General features: G+C 50.1%; 1 protein-coding gene across 4 annotated transcripts in view; it reads left to right on the top strand.

The window, feature by feature from the left end:
• ITGB2 (integrin, beta 2 (complement component 3 receptor 3 and 4 subunit)) overlaps positions 1-6,000 on the top strand; it is a 50,156-nt gene that overhangs the window by 11,135 nt on the left and 33,021 nt on the right. The window contains exon 1 of one of the 4 annotated variants that reach the window (XM_011954187.1): positions 4,155-4,464. The exons of 2 other annotated variants lie outside the window; for them this stretch is intronic. The gene's annotated coding sequence lies outside the window, so the exon portion shown is untranslated. Of the gene's footprint in view, positions 1-4,154; positions 4,465-6,000 lie in introns of those variants that run through there. One more of the 4 variants, XM_011954190.1, reaches the window with a different exon arrangement.

Below are 6,000 nucleotides of genomic sequence, written 5' to 3'. Positions count from 1 at the left end.
GAACACTGAAGCCCTCTGCTTCCATATCCCAGGCCCATCACCTTCTCTGTCTTCAGAGGTAAGCACCGTCCTGCTCAAGGGGTGTGTGGGTCTGCAATGCCTCCTTCTGCATTTTGCTTTTCAGAAGAATCTCAGTGTTACAGATCTGTGGGTCACAAGGCTTCAGACCAGCACTTCAAGGGCTCTTATTCATCACCCTGTAGCATGAGTGTGGCACCACGGACGTACGCGATCTAGGCTATATTTAGGTCCCCTTTTCAGGAGTGCTGTTTTTTTTCTTTCATGCCATCCTTTGGCCAGCATCTAATTTCATTCAGTTGTGCCCGTGAATTTGACCTCCTTATGAAATCTTTGTGCTTTAGAATGTGTGGTGACTTCCCTCGTGGTCAAGGAATTATGTGTTTATCATCGTCTCACGTTGTAACATGATTGCGTTTAAGTTGGAGATGAAGGGTTACATTCCTCAAATTCTCTGCCTGCCAAATTTGCATTTCTATTTGATTTTTTTCTTATTTGTGGTTTTTTTTGTTTGTTTGTTTTTTGTTCTGGAGACAGAGTTTCATTCTTGTCACCCAGGCTGGAATGCAGTGGCACGATCTCGGCTCACTGCAACTTCCACCTCCCAGGTTCAAGTGATTCTCCTGCCTCAGCCTCCCAAGTAGCTGGGATCACAGGCACCCACCACCATGCCCAGCTCATTTTTGTATTTTTAGTAGAGACAGGGTTTTGCCATGTTGGCCAGGCTGGTCTCGAACTCCTGACCTGAGGTGATCCACCCACCTCAGCCTCCCAAAGTGCTGGGATTGCAGGTGTGAGCCACCGCGACTGGCCTGATGTGTTTATTTCTGAGAGAGATGTGTTAAAGATATTTGCCGTTTGGGGCTGTGTTGGTTTGCTCATTTATTTGTCAGTCTTTGTTTTATATATTTTGAAGTTCGGTACATAAAGGTTTATGACTGCTGAACTGTCTTTGTGGATTGTAACTCTCGTTCGTTACATCTTCCTTTGTTCATTTGATGCATTTTGCTTTGATTTATATCTTTTTGACGTTATGTGATATCTTCGTTAGTATTTTCTAGCACATATGTGTATTTTCTGTTTCTTTATTTTCAGCCTTCAGTGTTCTCTTTTAACCATGTATCTGATAGAGAGCCTTTTTTACACTTTTTACTTTTTAATTGGGATAAAATATACATAACATAAAATTCACCATTTTAACCATTAGAAGTATGCATTTCTGTGGCATTAAGGACACTTATTACTGTGCGACCATCACCACCAACTGTCTCCAAAACCATTTTGTCTTACAAAACGGAAACTTTATACCCGTGAAATAATAACTTCGCACTTCCTTGAAATGTTTTTTTAATCTTACTACAAAAAATTTCACACATCTACAAAAGTAGAGAGAACAGTTTAGTGAAGCCCCATGTCCCCAACAGTGGCTTCAATAATAATCAACTCACAGGTGACCTTGTTGTGTCAACACCTCTCTCCCCACACCCAACCCACCACTCTTTATTTGGAAATAAATCTGAAACATCCTACTGCACCATCTGCAAATATTTCAACATGTAACTCTAAAAGATGGGGACTTCTAAACATAACCACAAACCATTGTCACACCTAAAACGATTAACAATAATTTCAAAACATGCTCCTTGCATTGCAATTGGTTCATATTGAGATTAAATCTCCTAATCCAAAGGGTCTCTCTCCCTTCCTCTCTCCTCTTGTACTTTGCCGTTTGCCTCGTGGGGGTTTCTTCAGCTTGAATTTTGCTAACTGCATCCCTACGATGTCATCTCACACATCTCCCTGACGCTTCTTTGTAGCTCTAAAAGCCTCGACCTGATTCAGCCTCAATAGTAACCATTGTTCTTTCTATTTATCTTAATTTCTATTGTTATTTCATTAAGACCAACTCATTCAAGGTGTGTGCATCACGTCTGGTGCATCTGTGACGTTCCCAGCGATGGTCGTTGACGACTTGAAGTCATCAGCGGGTGTAGTCGAATGATACCCTCTTTCTGTCCTTCTTCATTATTGTCTAGACTAAGTCTGTAATGAGAAGATGCCCTTGACAGAGAACATTTAATTGGAACTTGTTTTGTCTCTTTATTTCTAAAACCCAATGCAAGACCTTGTTGATGTAAAATGAGAAAATGTAACCCATTCACAGGTGCTGTGATTCCTGGTGGGTTTGAAATTATTCCCAATGTCTTATTGTTTGGTTTTTATTTACCTTTCTTGTTTGTTCTATTTTCCCTTACTTTTTTCTTTTAAAGGATTTGTCTTTTTTTCTTTCTTTCTTTCTTTTTTTTTTTGCTCAGTTGCCCAGGCTGGAGTGCAGTGGTGCAATCATGGTTCACTGTACCCTCAACCTCTTGGGTTCAAGAGATTCTCCCGGCCGGGCGCGGTGGCTCAAGCCTGTAATCCCAGCACTTTGGGAGGCCGAGACGGGCGGATCACGAGGTCAGGAGATCGAGACCATCCTGGCTAACACGGTGAAACCCCATCTCTACTAAAAAATACAAAAAACTAGCCAGGCGAGGTGGCAGGCGTCTGTAGTCCCAGCTACTCGGGAGGCTGAGGCAGGAGAATGGCGTAAACCTGGGAGGCGGAGCTTGCAGTGAGCTGAGATCTGGCCACTGCACTCCAGCCTGGGCGACAGAGCGAGACTCCGTCTCAAAAAAAAAAAAAAAAAAAAAGAGATTCTCCCACCTCAGCCTCCCTGGGACCATATTGCGTGCCACCATGCCTAGCTAATTTTCAGAGCATTTTTTTGTAGAGATGAGGGTCTGGGTCTCTAAATGTTGCCTAGGCTGGTCTCGAACTCCCAGGCTCAAGCGATCCTCCCACCTTGGCCTCCCAAAGTGCTGGGATTACAGGTGTGAGCCACCACGACCAAAATAAAGATTTGTCATATTTTTTTCAGGTATATACATTCTATTTTTATTCCTAAGGAGACTCTTGAATTGTTATCATATATACTTAGATTTTTTTTTTTAGCAAAATGCCCACTGACGAGCATCTGTATTCCTCCCCAGATAGGATGGAATGACAGTGTGCTCCCTGGCCGCTCCCAACCCAGCCCTCTGGGCATTTTGTTTCATCATGTTAATATTTTTACCACTATTTTTAAATCAATGAGTTATGACATCATAATTTTTACTTATTTCTTTGCCCAACTTTGTATCATCTGCTCTTGTATTTCTCACGGATTTCTTCATGTCTATTTCTGCAAGACATCTTTAAAACAGAGTTTAGGGGCCGGGCGCTGTGGTTCATGCCAGTAATCCCAGCACTTTGGAAAGCAGAGGTGGATGGATCACTTGAGGCCAGGAGTTCGAGACCAGCCTGGCCAACATGGTGAAACCCCGTCTCTACTAAGAATACAAAAATTAGCTGGGCGTGGTGGTGCACGTGCCTGTAATCCCAGCTACTTGGGAGGCTGAGGCAGGAGAATTGCTTGAATCCGGGAGGTGGAGGTTGCAGTGAGCCGAGATCACGCTGCTGCACTCCAGCCTGGGTGACAAGAGCAAAACTCCGTCTCAAAAAAAATTGAAAACAAAAAATAAATACATAAATAAAACAGAGTTGAGGGTAGTAATGTGTCTGAGTCCTTGCTCTGAAGATGTCTGATTTGGGTTTTTTTCTAGGTATAATCTCTTTCCCTCCTCTTCCTCTTCCTCCTCTTCTCCCTTCTCCCTCTCTCTGAGCCTGTAGTATTTTACCTTTCATGTTCTGTGGTATCATCCTCATGTTCCTAGTTACGGGAACTCATTGATCCATCCCTGGGGGGTTCAGTGGCCTCGCAATCCACGTCCCCGCCCAGATCTGCAGCCTTCCTCCTGTGACCTGAGCGTCTCCTCCTCACTGTCCCTGTTCCCTCCCCTCCCGCCCCCGCGTGCAGGTGGATGTCAGCGCATGCACCACGTTTTCTTGCCTGTTCCCATCTCTATCCTCCTTGGCTGGTTCCTCCGCTCTGTTCTCTGGCTCAGGAATTTGCTCTCCAGGGTTTTTCGTTCTGCTCTTTAGCAGAATGTGTTACTGTTGCTTTCCATCATCAAACTTTTCGCTCCCATGGCCTCTGTGTTCTTCTTCCTGATGGGTGCCCTCTCCTCTGCCTGGCGCTCCTGGAGGCCGGGCCCCTCTCCCAAGTGCGAATCTAATGGAGGCAGGGCCTTCTTGCCGGGACCTCGTGAGAAATGACATGTCCCACCTGTCTCGAGGGGTTGTTCTCTGACATCGGAGCGGCTGTAGAGCAGAGAGGGGCAGGGGTGAAGGGCCACGGTGGTGCAACCCACCACTTCCTCCAGCGAGGAGCTGAGAGGAACAGGAAGTGTCGGGACTTTAGGACCCACACCTCCAGCTGAGGTTTTTAGACGTGATCCAGGGCAGACTGGTAGTGAAGCCCCCACGCCAGCCGGGAGCACCACCGAGGCCTCCAGCGCACCGAGGGTGAGTGTGCAGAGCCCCGCCATGTCCACGGTGATTTTTGGAGGGAAGCACTCGCCTGCCCCGGCCCGGAGTGACCCTGGTGACCCTGCTCATGGCCCCGGCCCAGGGGTGTCTGGCAGGAAGGGGTCTCCAGACCATCTGCTCCAGGGTCCCCTTTGAGACCCAGCAAGGGGAAGTGCCTGCCACCACGCGCAGAGTCACACGGGGTGCTGGGAGCGATTGTGACTGAGGATGGCGCCGGCATGGGAGGACAAGGGACTGTGAGGCCGGCAAGGCCAGGAGAAGGCTGGGCCCATAAGCGCCTAGGGGGTGGCTGGGGGGTCCTGGCCCTCCGGGCTGGGCGGGAGGAGGGTTCCTGGGGCCTCCTCTGTGAACCTGCTGCGCCTGCCTGTGTTAGGCCCTCCTGTCTGCATGCTGCCCTGCCTGGCTACAGTGAGTCCATCTCCAGATCAACCCCCAGTGTGTGGTGTGGTTTGTGGTGTGTGGTGTGTGGTGTGTAGTGTGGCATGGTGTGCATGTATGTGTGTTCATGTGTGGTTCTTGTGTGTAGCATTGTATAGTGTGGGGGGGGTGTGTGTGTGTATGGTGTGCGAGTGTGTGTGTGATGTGTGGTGTCTGTTGTATGTACATGTGTGATGCACATGTGTGTAGTGTAGCATGGTGTGGTATGGCGCATGCTCCACGCTCCTCTGGGACCCTAAAGCTTCCCTGCCTCCTCTGTGGGGACCCCTGGGTGAGGTCTCGCTGTAGGGGAGCGGGCGCTGCTGTGCGATTCTGGTCCAGATGTTTCAGCTGATGACCCTGGCCTCCCCACGACAGGCTCCTGGAGGCCGTTCCCAGGGTCCTGGTGGGAGGGGGATTGAAGCCACGCCCCTGGGTCCCGGGCCCACTTGGTCCCCTTCTCCCAACACTGCACTCTTGGGGCCAGCCCTCCCCACGCATCCTCCGCCCTGGCACCCCTTGCACCACCGCACCCACATACAATCTCCTCTCCCCCGGATCTGGGGGCTGAGATCCTGCCCTGCTGTCCCTGTCTGTCCATCTGGGGCCCCTCTCCTCTGTCAGTTCCTGGGTGGGGAGAAGGAGGGGTGGCACGGCTGCAATGGGGAAGCGGAGGATGGCCTGAGAGCACAGCCTGGGTGCGAGCTGTGGGGGCATACGGGACACTCACTGTCACTCAACTTCCCTGTGACGGTGGCGCGACGCCCACGGGTTTGGGGGCTGAGGCTGGATTCTGGAGGCTTCTCAGAAACGAGCTGCTAGAAGCTCTGGGCCGTCCACCGTCACTGCAGCGCTTCACCATGAGCGGCTTCGCAACTCCACGCCCAGCTCACTGCAGAATCCCCGGGGCCAGCGCCTCACTGAGAGTGGCCTCCAGACTCCACGTTTTAGGAAGGAACTCCCGCCCCACCCAGTTGACTGCAGAATCCCCGGGTCCCTGCCGGCCTGGCGCCCAGTGTTCCCCTCGGTATTTGGGCATGAGTTGGGGAGTCCCTTTGCCAGGAAGAGGTCCCGAGCTGGGCCCCTGCAGGGCGG

The sequence above is a fragment of the Colobus angolensis genome, unplaced genomic scaffold (assembly GCF_000951035.1).
Source record: "Colobus angolensis palliatus isolate OR3802 unplaced genomic scaffold, Cang.pa_1.0 Scaffold38, whole genome shotgun sequence".
Lineage (NCBI taxonomy): Eukaryota > Metazoa > Chordata > Mammalia > Primates > Cercopithecidae > Colobus > Colobus angolensis.
The sequence above is the reverse complement of the archived record's forward strand: the minus strand, read 5'-3'. Positions and strand labels throughout refer to the sequence as shown.